At 36.3% G+C, this 14,516-nt stretch overlaps 1 protein-coding gene across 6 annotated transcripts in view; it reads left to right on the top strand.

The window, feature by feature from the left end:
• Positions 1-14,516, top strand: part of LOC106057400 (rap1 GTPase-activating protein 1-like) — a 508,422-nt gene that overhangs the window by 129,268 nt on the left and 364,638 nt on the right. The window lies entirely within an intron of this gene.

Raw genomic sequence — 14,516 nt, 5'->3', positions numbered from 1 at the left:
ATTAGTATAATTCTACCACCTGTATAACGTTTATTGGGTATAATATTTTATAGCGGTCAGATTTTAGCCTCGGGCCTTTGACATGCAGAAGTGCATTACTTATATGGCTCCTCATGTCTCGGAAGACAATGAATGCACCTCTAGCTTTGGTTTCGTCTTCAGACGGGGCAGAATCTTGTGTGACTGATCAAGCCAATTCTGGAGCGGCACAGTTTGCCACAGTTCGTGCATGTATATGCATCTGTCGTAATGCTGACAGCTTTCTTCTTCTTTCTCTTGACTGATGCAGCTTCGTTTCTTTTGCACTCGACGAAGCTCGTACCAGCACGTACAGTCTGTCTACATTCTGTCCGGTCTTGGGCTATCTCTTCCTACATACTTTGGTCGATGCCCATGGTTCTCATGTCTCGCTTGCAGACATCACTGTAGGTTAATATTGGGCGGCCCTTGCGTCTGACTCCCTCTGCAAGTTCAGCGTACAGGATTTCTTTAGGGATTCATGCGAGTGACATGACCGAGCCAGCGTAGTCTTCTCTGTGTAAGAAGAGCATAGATGCTGTGCATATCGGCCCGTTACAAAACTTCATGGTTGGAGACACGATCCCTCCAGGAGATTCACATTATGCATCGCAGGCAGCGTAAGTGGAAGCTATTTAATCTGTGTTCTTGACGCATGTAAGTTGCCCAGCTCTCAATACCATAAAGAAGTGTGCTCAGAACTCAGGCATTGTAGAGTAGGATTTTTTTTTGCCATAGTCAATTAGTGTTTTTCCACACGCGCTTGGAGAGCCTTGCCATTGCTGCAGTGTACTACTTACAACTTGAATATAAACAGTTTCAAAGTTTCGGTATGGCCACGAAATACAAATTGGAAATAGCTTCAGCAAAACATCAACCAAACTTTACAACACTTCAGCAAAACATCAACCAAACTTTACAAAACTTCAGCAAAACTTCAACCAAACTTTACAACACTTCAGCAAAACTTCAACCAAACTTTACAACACTTCAGCAAAACATCAACCAAACTTTACAACACTTCAGCAAAACATCAACCAAACTTTACAACACTTCAGCAAAACATCAACCAAACCTTACAAAACTTCAGCAAAACATCAACCAAACCTTACAAAACTTCAGCAAAACATCAACCAAACTTTACAAAACTTCAGCAAAACATCAACCAAACTTTACAAAACTTCAGCAAAACATCAACCAAACTTTACAAAACTTCAGCAAAACATTAACCAAACTTTACAAAAACTAAAAATTAAACTAAAATACTATTTTGGAGAAAAGTAAGGATAATTTCTTGTCACCAAGTTGTCCAAGATGGTCTTGGATAATTGGAGGCCCTAGGAGGCTGCCCAGTTTGCCTATGTTTAATGCCAGTCTTGCTGAAAGGTCTTCAGATAGCTTAAGGCCACCATATTGTAACGATTCTCACTATCCAGGCTCTCTGCAAACTGCTCCACACGACACTACCAACTCAAAAAACTTGACAACTCAGGGCTAGAAAGGAACGTTACACTTATGTTTAATTAATCACAGCCAATATTGTACAATTGGCAACACGTAGCACTTGAGTGTACACATTTTTCACAGTTAACAACCGTACCGCCGTATCAATACTTGTACCGCTGTATCAAATTCATTGCTGGCCTTTTCTTCTAGTCTGCAGTGGCGGAGCTAGGAATTTGCCATCATTTAAGGACCCGGAGGGCTTGACTTCTTTGAGGGCCCCTGCATTTTGCGTAATATTTAATATAATAATGTAAAAAAGCACTCATTTGAGGGCCGCCTCGTGCGGGCCGGGTGGATTTTCAAATTCTCCCATCCCTCCCCCACCTTAGCTACGCCTCTGCTCGTCTGATTTGTACATATGTACAGTCAGTGTTACGTGTTGCCAATTCAACATCGACATACTTAATAAATACCAGACATCTAAATGTTGCTGATACTTCGATCTAGATGCTAGGCGATAAATGTCGCTAATGATTCTGCTAAGTTATAACACGGTTCTTGACATCTGATTATTACGGTGCGGAGAAATAAAAAAAAGAAATAAAATACAACTCTAACACGAACTAGATTCTAGCCAATGTCGCAATCAAGTATCAATATAATGTTATATCTAGGAGTCACGAAAAATGATTGACTAAGTTATTCACTGCCCCCTAAAGGCAAACACGTTTCCTAATCAATGGGACATAATTATCCACCTCGGTAGTGCGTGAGAGGCGTGAGTTACCTGTTTGACTTGTGTATTAGCTGCATCTACAGGTGTAACAAGTCGATGTTTGCTTGACTCTGAGACTGTCAGTGTATCGATCTGTGAAGCTCAGCTATCTGTGAATCTAAATTTGTTCTGCACCGTCCCATAGTGCATCCCGTCCGAGCGCTCGTTAATTTTATTGAATTGTTTCGTTTAAAGAAATGACAAGATTGATCCAGAATTTTAGAACACACGCACGAGCTACCTCGTTCACATTGAAGTCACGGAGCTATCCCAACTATACGTCAAAAGTGAAAAGGAAGTAGTTGATAATTTGCGGTTGTAGATTGTTTTTTTTTTCAAACAATGTTTAAGAGAAGTAAATAAAGACTTGGAGCTTTAAATCTGTACTTAAGGTCACGGTGCTGCAAGCGTGTAAATAATGTCACGGTGCTGCGAGCGTGTAAATAATGTCACGGTGCTGCGAGCGTGTAAATGTCACGGTGCTGCGAGCGTGTAAATAATGTCACGGTGCTGACATTCTGTACTCGGATTAATTGCGGTGTGGCTAATCCTAGAAAAAAAAAAAACTTAAAAAAAAAAAATAGATTCCTCTTTCTTAAATTAGCGCTCCAAGGGAGATAATTCTTTTAATCAATAAAGGGATATAAATTCGTTTATTGCATTTACCTTTTTGTTTTCATTCATTAAATAATTATGATATCAGCGTTAATGTCGCAAACTTCTCCTTGAGACAACTTGATCTTGTTGGCCCCATAGATAGGCACCTTCTGCAGCTCAGCGTAAGACATATACTTTACTGTGGTGCTGTATAGATTCGACAGTACAGCTATTTGAAAAGTATAGAATTAGGGAATTCCTTATAAAGCTAAAACATGTCCTTGAACTTGTATTTGTAGAAGAATTTTTATCAAATATAAAAAAAGAGGAACGAAAAAGATAGATATATAAAAAAACAAAAACAACTAGGTTATCTCATTCAATTTGGAACAAGAATATTTTTTGTTTGAACGGAAGACCTAATTATTCTAAGACAAGCCAATTGGAAGATTATTTCCCCTTTCCTTTTGGATGTTCAGATCTTTGGATGAAATGCAACAAACGTTATTTTGATAATGCAACAAAAAGATGACATGTTTGTGGAATAGAGATATGTTTGAGTAAAGATGACATGTTTGTGGAATAGAGATATGTTTGAGTAAAGATGGCTTGTTTGTGGAGGAAAGATGGCATGTTTGTGAAGGAAAGATGGCTTGTTTGTGGAATAGAGATATGTTTGAGTAAAGATGACATGTTTGTGGAGGAAAGATGGCATGTTTGTGAAGGAAAGATGGCTTGTTTGTGGAAGAAAGATGGCTTGTTTGTGGAAGAAAGATGGCATGTTTGTGGAAGAAAGATGGCTTGTTTGTGGAGGAAAGATGACATGTTTGTGGAAGAAAGATGGCTTGTTTGTGGAGTAAAGATGGCTTGTTTGTGGAGTAAAGATGGCTTGTTTGTGGAGGAAAGATGGCTTGTTTGTGGAAGAAAGATGACATGTTTGTGGAAGAAAGATGACATGTTTATGGAAGAAAGATGACATGTTTGTGAAGGAAAGGTGACATGTTTGTGGAAGAAAGATGACATGTTTGTGGAAGAAAGATGACATGTTTGTGGAAGAAAGATGACATTTTTGTGGAGGAAAGATGACATGTTGTGAAGTTTTCCATTACTTGTTTCACTTTCTAGTTTTCCCGCCTTTGGGACTGTAATTAATAAGAACCAGAATTAAAATGATTTCATTGAGTCACTCTTCAAGCCGTTTTCGCCAGGATATACATTCAGTTCTCCAATGAGCATAAATAAAAAAAGAAGTAATTCATATACAATTTAAAGATTCATCTTTCCACACTTCTATTCTTTTATACTGCAAACAACAAAAAAAAAACTACATAGAAACTTGATTTATTCACTAATTTTATCTTCAAAGACTTAGTGCTAAGTTTTTTCTTAGTTACCTCTACGACATTTAGCAGCGTATATTCAGCTTTTGCCAAGCAATCCAAACAGTCTAGTATTATTAGTTTATAGTGCACTCTAAAACAACAAAAACACAATGTCACTGAAAACAAGAATTGTGACATCTTTAGTGGTGTTCTTGGACTTGAATGTGGCGCTGAAACCGAGTGGAAAAGAGCAGGGCCGGCCTTAGGCAACTGCAACCTATGCGGTCGCAGTAGACCCCGCACTTTCATAGGCCCTGAGCTAGTTCTAGATGTAAATTATTAAATTAAACCATTATAACTTTAATATGTAATAACAGGGTTTCCGCGGCTTCCTGATTTTCCGGGGCCTCCTGGAATTTTCCTGTAATTGCAAAATATACGAAAAAGTCCTGGAAATCTCCAAACAATTTTTAACCACCTGACAACTCATAAAAATTTTCTGAAAAATTGACAAAAAAATTAGATTTTGGGGTGCCATCATACGCGCGATAAAAACAATCCCGGCATTCTCAGCTTTCATTTTAAAAAATGTATAACAAAGACAAATGTATTTTCTAATACAAAATCTTAATTTTGATATTTTGCTTATCTCTAACCAGATTGGGCCCAGCGCAATCCGTTTTGCATAGGGCCTCACAATTGTTAGGGCTATCCCTGGAATAGTGCTTGGCTTTCTAACCAAAATTTACCGGGGGGGGGGGGGGAGATCTAATCTGGGTATTGAATGGAATTATTACATTCGGGGCATTAAAAATTGGGAAAGTAATGCGGTTGGTCGTTGTGCTGGTCACATGACATCCTTGCTAACCCTCGGCCATAGAAACATATGACCTTTACATCATCCGCAAGGTCTGAAATGGAAACAATACTTTTGCTTAGACTAAACAAGAAATACAAGTGTTGGTTTAAAAATGCCCAAAACTGTTTAAAACTATTGTTATTATATTGACCCAATATCTATTGGATTCTAAGCAGTTTATTTCAATACATCTCTTCATAAGTATGTTTTTTTTTTAATTTAATAAATGTTTCAAATTTAATTTCTAAGACAAGACATGGCGTAAAGATATAAACAAGAAATCAATATCTCCTTTAATTTCAGACGGGGGAAGAGGGAATCTAATTACCGTCATACTTTTCTGAACTTTTCAAATCTATTTCGTCGGAATCAATTGAACAGAGACATAGCGTGCCAATCTCTTTGTAATTGGGCCGAAAGAGCATTGTCCCTTAAATATAGCATATTTTTTTTTTAATCAGAAGTAATCACTTTTTTGAAGAGCCGTCAAGTGTAAATTATTATAATCAAAGAAATACTTAGAAGTCTTAAAATAAAATCGACTAAGAAATGCTATTTCTAAACATTTGATGTGATTCTCTTTCTTACATCGGTGATTATAATCTAGTTCCATCCAACCTTCTTTCAATCTATCCATCAAATTTATCCATTCATCCAACGATTCTTCAATCCATCAAACCATCCACATTCATTCTCGGATCAAATCGAAACTTTGAACAATTATTTATTGAATCTAACAAAACATGAATCAATAAAAAAAAAAATTAATAAAACAGTCAATTTATTATTGGTAAATAATTATTTTGTTTGAGATCGAATAAGGGAAATAACTTCTTCATTATTGAGAGATATAGTTTCAAGTGCGGAGTTTTATCCCTTAGATAAGTTTTTTTTTTATTTAAAAAGGATCTTCTATATATATAATTCTCTTCATGGCTCAAGATTTTGGACACTAAGTAATGGAAAGATCATTCTTTTATTACTGCAAGTCGGACGGACTAGAGTTACCCCACGTAATTTTAGAGGCGAAAAAAAAAAGAGGGTGGGGGAGAACAAGTAGTATTCACCAGTCACTAAATAGCAGGGCCGGACTTAACCATTGTGACCAAGAAGTCATGGAAAGAGAACAAGTAATCTACTCTGTATTTACCCGTCACTAAATAGCAGGGACGGAATTAACCATTGTGGGGTCCAATGCAAAACGGATTTCGCGGTGCCCAGTTTGGGTAGAGATACGGATAATAAGTGAAAATTAAGAGTTTTTATTCGAAAATATATTCGTCTTAGCATTTTATTTATTCTTTACTACTTACTACGCACAGAATTACTACACGAGCCTTGCGTGTAGCGAAGTCATACAGTATATCATAAGAATACTGTTTCCTACATAGATCACGCTCAATAGCAAGAATTACCAAATGTTTCAATCTATCTACGAGAATTGTTGACCTCAAGTACTTCTTCATTAGTTTGAGGCGCGAGAAGCTTCTTTCACTAGATTCCACAATTACGGGCATTGCATAATGCCGTTTTTTTATCGCGCCTAGGATTAGCGTTTTCTATATTGAATGACACCCAAAAATGACAATTTTAGTCTATATATTTCATGTGATATGTATGAGTTTTCAAAATTTTTTAATAATTTCCGGATATTTCCACGACTTTTTCGTATATTTTGATTTTCATGAGATTTCCAGGAGCTTCAGTGCGGGTCCCATAGGTTGCAGTGGCCTAAGGTCGGCCCTGCAAAATAGCGGCGTATGCTACGCCGCCGGTCAACTAGTTTTTAATATTTTGCTTGTTAAAATATAGGATGGGAGCATAAACTTTGATAAAATCTAACGATTGGCGTAATTCGTGTCGTCTGCTATTTCTCAGACGACATCACTCTTTGTGTATTTACATTTATGAAACTATTCGCCAAGCGCTTCACCATGAACTAATGAAACTCTTTCATAGTATCGCATATAAATTCTAACCGATATCATATACTCAATAAACAGACATTATTTTAAAATACCTGGAAATATGTAAATTGAAAGCTTGGCATATACGTTATTTGAATATATTCATATAAATGACATATGATTAAGAAGACAAAAACAGATTATTGTGAATTCCCCCCCCCCCTCCCAGGTCCACTATTTCTCTTTCATTTTTACATAGCTTATATTAACTCGTTCTGTCTGTCTGTCTGTCTGTCTGTCTGTCTGGTACAAATGATGTACACCTTATTTCTACCACTTCTCATCCTCGGATCATGTTGACACAATTATTGTCCTTGACAATACAGGAATCAATGAAACCAATTAGTTGATTAATAAATGGGAATGAAAGAGGAGATTAATCTTGCATTTAAAAATCTATATTTCAGTAATTGTGAGATTGTTCCTTTATATAAGCTTCGTTTTTTTTTTTAAGTATTATTTTATATTTTGTTTGTGTCTCGTGTGTCTCGTGTGTCTCTATGTGTCTCTCTGTTTCTTTTTCGTTCACCATTTCTCAGTCTTCTTCCATCTCTCTCTCTGCCCTCCCTTTTCATTCTCTTCCTTGTCCACCAATCTCTTCTTTATTTTTTTTTTTCATTTTCTTACAACACACACACAAAGACAAACAGCACGTGCGCACACATAGCCTGGTTTTGAACTGACCACTCTGTAATGACCAGTTATTATTAAATAATGCGTCTCTGTGTGTGACCCTGGGGTCACCTTTAACTTTATTACTTGGGTTCCTATGACCTCATTCCTGAACTGATGTCACAAATATCTCTGTAGATTCGGCTGTTTTCTTTTCTCCTATAGCTTCCAGTGATTTTTTCTTCTTTTTAGGCTAGAACTAGTGCCACCAAGGGACGTAATTTCAATTGATCATATAATTATCTCTCTTTAACAGAGTTTCCTCCCGTGAGTCAAGACAGTAAATCCTCGGCTTGCGTGTCCTAAGGGAGTTTTATTTTTATTTTGTTCATTTTGTTTAGATTTTTTTTGTATAACTTACCATATAATTTTTATTTCATGTATTTTTCCACAATATTTTTTAAAATACTTGAAATGTAAGAAAGGCTTAATGTTCTAGAGCTTCCTGTCTGAGTGATTAAGTTCTGTCTGTGACAATGTTTTTCAGTTTCGGTATGACAAAGTTAAACGAGGCTAATCTTTGAAAGTTAATATAGACAACTACCATGGACATTTAATCTGGAGTACTCAGGAACTATATTTAATTAACATAGTTATGTGCTCTTGAATTTCAGGTAGAATTTTAAAGTAGGTCATTGTTCTTGGCTATTTTATATTCAGAATTAGGAGAGAAAGAGGGAACAGAGAGAGAAAGAGAGAGAGAGAGGGAACAGAGAGAGAAAGAGAGAGAGTGAGAGAATGAGGAGAGAGAGAGAGAATGCTAGGGATAGAAGGTGGTGATAAAGATACGAATATATATATATATATATATATATATATATATATATATATATATATATATATATATATATATATAAATAGAAAGAGAGAGAGAGAGAGAGAGAGAGAGAGGCAGATAAGAAGTGGAGAAAGAGAGAGAGAAGAAGAGAATGTTTGTCATCATGTTTAATCTGTATTGATTTATTCATTCATGATTCATGTATCCATTTATCTAATCAAATCTATTCATATAAGTAATGGTCTGGGCCGGGAAAGCTGGAATTCCAGGCCCGTCTGCTGGTCTGAACAAACTTCTGTTTGGGAAAGATCCATGCAGATGTAAATTTTACAACTTTACTACTGATAAGGATCAGGGTAGAATTTACCAGGGAGACTCGCCCATATTTCTTCTCTGTACCACATCAGCCGTGCAAGTGACCCACATAAAAGTGGCTCCTTGAGGAGTTGTACATGAATGTTGTGGATTTCTTCCATTCCCGACAGTGGATTGACCTCGATCCTTAGCCACCCCGACGAGGGATTCTGTTTTGCTTCCCTATTAGCCTATTTATCTCATCTAACCACTATTTCCACCCAAGCGCTGCGTTGAGACTGACAAGCATAACCCCGGCAGAAGGTGTTGATAGGTTAGATTTTTTTAAACACTGCATTTTAAAAGGCATGGGATATTGGTGCAACTTTTTACCTCTACAGAATCCAATGTTTCAAGGTCTTCTTTCTTGTAGTTCAATATTTTTTTTAGTTGGCACTTATTAGCTTAATTTCTTATTATTTTCATAAAGCTTATATCAACCTACTCTGTCTGTCTGTCTGTCTGTCTCATACAATTTTTGCACACGTTATTGCTCTCACTTGCCAATCTCGGATCAAGCTGAAACTTAACACAATTATTTCTTGCCTCTAACAAAACAGGGATCAATCAAACTATGAACCATTATTTTTGTTACATTTATAAAGAGACATAAATATTACACTCTCTAGAGAAATAGGTGTTAATGTGCAGTTCTTTCCATTTATAAGCTTTGTTGTTTTTTTTTAAAGTATTTGTTTAATTTTTCCTTGTATGATATTATTGTTCTAGTCCCAATATCAGAGACATCACGAGACTCTGCTCTTCCCATCTTAATTAACAAAAGAAAACCGTGTGTAATGTTTGAATGTATTACTGTTTGACCAGCCCCCCCCCCCACCTCTTCTTTCCACTTTATAAATAAATTTACTTAAAATAAAAAAAAACAAAAAAAAACTAACATATAAGCGTAAAAAGCCTTAGCACGAGAGATAAACTTTGGATAGCCCACTAGAAACCAGCACGCCCTTAGTATCTACTTAAATCTTTCATTAATACTTCGTGAGTAGTGACGAAGAACGCTGCGGGTAGGATGTGAATCGGGGCATGTGAGAACATAGTGCAGAGAGTTGTGTACTCATGTGTGGCCCAGTACGTACAGAGAACATAGTGCAGAGAGCCGTGTACTCATGTGTGGCCCAGTACGTACAGAGAACATAGTGCAGAGAGCCGTGTACTCATGTGTGGCCCAGTACGTACAGAGAACAAAGTGCAGAGAGCCTTGTACTCATGTGTGGCCCAGTACGTACAGAGAACATAGTGCAGAGAGCTGTGTACTCATGTGTGGCCCAGTACGTACAGAGAACATAGTGCAGAGAGATGTGTACTCATGTGGCTCAGTAGGTAGAGAGAACAAAGTGCAGAGAGCTGTGTACTCGTGTGTGGCCCAGTAGGTAGAGAGAACAAAGTGCAGAGAGCTGTGTACTCGTGTGTGGTCTCAGTAGGGAGAGAGAACATAGTGCAGAGAGCTGTGTACTCATGTGTGGTCTCAGTAGGGAGAGAGAACATAGTGCAGAGAGCTGTGTACTCATGTGTGGCTCAGTAGGTAGAGAGAACATAGTACAGAGAGCTGTGTACTCATGTGTGGCCCAGTAGGTAGAGAGAACATAGTACAGAGAGCTGTGTACTCATGTGTGGCCCAGTAGGTAGAGAGAACAAAGTGCAGAGAGCTGTGTACTCAATGTGGCCCAGTAGGTAGAGAGAACATAGTACAGAGAGCTGTGTACTCATGTGTGGCCCAGTAGGTAGAGAGAACAAAGTGCAGAGAGATGTGTACTCATGTGTGGTCTCAGTAGGTAGAGAGAACATAGTGCAGAGAGCTGTGTACTCACGTGTGGCCCAGTGGGGAGAGAGAACATAGTGCAGAGAGCTGTGTACTCATGTGTGGCCCAGTACCTACAGAGAACATAGTGCAGAGAGATGTGTACTCATGTGTGGCCCAGTAGGTAGAGAGAACATAGTACAGAGAGCTGTGTACTAATGTGTGGCTCAACAGTGCTGGAAATAGAAGGTTTTTCCCACGCCCTAGGATCTGTGTGTTGCAAGTTCTTCTTAAATGCGTCTCGCAAGTAGCTGGCTTGACGTGAAGAGCTTTTACTTTCTTGGTTTCTCACCATAACGCTTAGAAGTATATTGCAACGTTATCGAAATCTTTTGAACGCTTGCCTTATAGTTTGCCTAACATTTTATTTAAGGTGACAAAAACAGCAAACCAACATGATAATGACGTGATAGCATCATCACATTACAGCTACATTACAACAACGTGGCAACATCACTACGACATTAACGTGACAACACAGCGACACTGCTGTGTCTGATTGAGAACTTCCATTTGTGATGGGTAATCTTCTTTAATGTTATGGATGTGTATGTTAGGTTATTTTTGAAGTTGCATTGTTCTAAAGTGTGATGATTGATTATGACTGTTGTTTCCTTTTTAAGTTTAGTGTTGACTAAGGTAGATCTAGTTCTGTGTTCAGCTAGTGTGTATTTAGTGATTATTAGGATGAATAGCCAGAGCAATTTCATGATGACTGTTGTTGATTTTAGTTTTTAAAGGAGTCTAGTCTAAATCTAGTTTAAGGTTTACAATGCCTAAGTTAAGTCTAAATCTAAAGTGAAAGCTAATTTACAATGACAATTAAATCAAATCAAATGGTTTATTAAATTCAAAATATGGACCTAGACTAGCTAATGTCACCCCCCTATTTAAAAAAGGAGAAAAATCTGACCCAGGAAACTACAGACCAGTATCACTTACTAGCATCACATGTAAAATCCTAGAACACATAATATGTAGCAACATCATAAACCACTTAGACAAACATAATGTCCTCACACCATACCAACATGGCTTTAGGAAATATAGATCATGTGAAACACAACTAATAGGACTAATTGATAATTTTTCAAAAGGTTTAGATAATAGTGAACAAATAGATGCTATCTTACTAGATTTTTCTAAGGCTTTTGACAAAGTTCACCACCATAGTTTGCTTAAAAAATTAAAATATTTCGGCATTAATGGTTCACTGCATCAGTGGATTAAAGATTTTCTGATAGGGAGAGAACAAACTGTAATAATAAATGGCTCTAAATCAACACCGATAACAGTAAACTCAGGTGTACCTCAAGGAACAGTCTTGGGTCCACTACTATTTTTAATTTACATAAATGATTTACCAAATTGCATTACCTCAGGAACAAAAGTCAGATTATTTGCAGACGATTGCATAATATATAGAACAATAAAAACAACACAGGACACAGATATTTTACAAAGAGAATTAGATGAATTACAGAAATGGGAATCAAATTGGAGCATGTCTTTCCACCCAGAAAAATGTCAGTTGTTAAGAGTAACAAAAAAACTAAAACAAATTAATTCCACTTATCTTATTCATGGCAAACCAGTAACACAGACTAAAAACGCAAAATACCTAGGTGTTATAATAAATGAAAAACTGTCATGGAATCCACATATCGATGAAACTACAAAAAAATCAAACAAAGCATTAGGATTTATTAAAAGAAATTTCTATAAATCAAATAAGAACATAAAACTAAAATGTTATTTAACCTTGGTTAGGCCAATAATAGAATATGCATCCTCCGTTTGGGACCTCTCAACTCAAGAAAACATTAAAAAACTGGAACAGACACAAAATAGAGCAGTGAGATTCATAGCAAACGAATATTCACATTTGACTAGAGTAACACCTTTAGTAAAATCACTAAATTTAGAAAGCCTTCAGGACAGAAGGCTCAAAAGTAAAGTAGCAATCATACATAAAACACTGAACCATAATCTTCAAATACAAAAACAAAATTTAATAAAATACTCTGAAAGACACAAAGATAAAGGCACATTCCTCGTCCCATATGCTAGGACAAATTTGTACAAATACTCCTTCTTCCCTAGTGCTATTAGAGCATGGAATGTGTTGCCTGAGCTAGCCAGGAAAACCAGTGACTTGGCTGAATTTAAGTCATTGGTTAACATGCATGACTAAATGCATGACGCGTAGGACGTAATCATCTTCTTTTTTGAAGTAACGTCTGTATCATATAAGATAAGATAAGAAGGTGACATCATATAAAACGCCTTGACAACAATATTACAAGGACGTAACGAAAACATCACAATGGCTTGACAACATCGGAATGGCCTGATAACATCACAACGAGGAACTGGATCGTTGGTTTTTGAGTGGTGTTGAATGATAAAATTATGAGCTGGTCTGTCATAATTTATGTTAAGAAGTCACGTGGCTGATACAGAAACAAGAATCAAATCAGAGACGCAAGAGAGTACAGGCGTGTTTTTGCACTGAGTTGACTGAGCTAGACTTTCTTTAAATATCATTTCATTTTGTTACTACTAAATCTATAGCTCATCTCAACTAAATGTGTATAGATAATTAATAGAAGTTATATTAAGTCTTTGATTGAAGGAAGAAATTAGTTCAAGCTATTTCAACTTATATTACGCCTACATCGGTCTAGTTGTACCAACGATCTATCCAACGACCGACTATAAGAAGCCGTCAATCGGTTGGAGACTAACTGAACGCAGTTCTAGTAAATACACGCATCAAGTTCACTTTTTTGAATAGTGAAACTGAATTGTGTGATCGTACTAGATCGTACTGAAATATGTTTACCAGTAGGACTTGAAAAAAAAAATACATAAAATATTTGCATGTATGTCTTGTTAAAGGGACGCCATTCAACAATTCCAAAGAACTAATGTTAATAATCTGGTTTCTTCCCTTGCTGAGATTTCAGTTCCGATTGTATGCCAACTGAAAAATTCTCTTAGGCTTTTAAAAAAAAATCAAACGTAGAACCTATATTGTTCAATTCGATTTCTATTTTTAATTTGGGAGATTAAAGTAAATTAATCAAAGTAAACAGTACTTTTTTTTTTCATTGCATATGTTAGTAAATACAACATTTTTTAGCAGATACTAGTTCTATGACATGTATTGTAGATTTGTTCTAGCAAAAAGCAATTTAAACGTCTATAGTTCATGTTACCAGACAAAATGACACACAAAAATTCACATTCATTGTTTTGTTATTTGCTTGATGATAGTCTTATTGTTTACTAGACAGATATTACCCGCTGCTCGCGGGTCTTAACTTGTGAATTGCTGATGTAGTCACTGATATAGTGCATTAGAAACAATTAAAGAAAATAATAATGTTATAAGTAAAGCGAATGCATGAATTAATGAATAAAAAAATATTATGAATGGAGCTAAAAATAACTAATTGACCTGATCACACGAGATATTAAGAATAGAGTTGCACTCATGTGAAAATGCTTTAGAAAAAACATTTGAATGTTAATTTGATTAAAATATGAAATGAATGGACTATAATTAGTATGTTCATGTGTTAAAGTATAAAACTATCTTTGCGAAGAGAAGTTATAACATCTTAGAGTTAAAATAGAGTTTTAGACCTAGGAATAGAAAGATGTGTAACATTAAGGTATTGTCTAATGAAAGAATGCTCATCAGGAATTCTACATTCGCAGATATAAGGAACGAATTTACGTAAAAAAAAATCACCTTAAAACAAAAATTTGAAGGTTAATTTTATTAAATAATGAAATCAATGGACCTTCTTTTGAATTTTAATATGTCAAAGTAAACAATTATATGCGCAAAGTGTAGTTCTTAAAATTAGATCTAGGTCTAAATCCTTTCGATCTTTTTTC

Source organism: Biomphalaria glabrata, chromosome 13, assembly GCF_947242115.1.
Source record: "Biomphalaria glabrata chromosome 13, xgBioGlab47.1, whole genome shotgun sequence".
Taxonomy (NCBI): Eukaryota; Metazoa; Mollusca; class Gastropoda; family Planorbidae; genus Biomphalaria; species Biomphalaria glabrata.
This window is presented reverse-complemented; position numbering and strand designations above follow the sequence as displayed.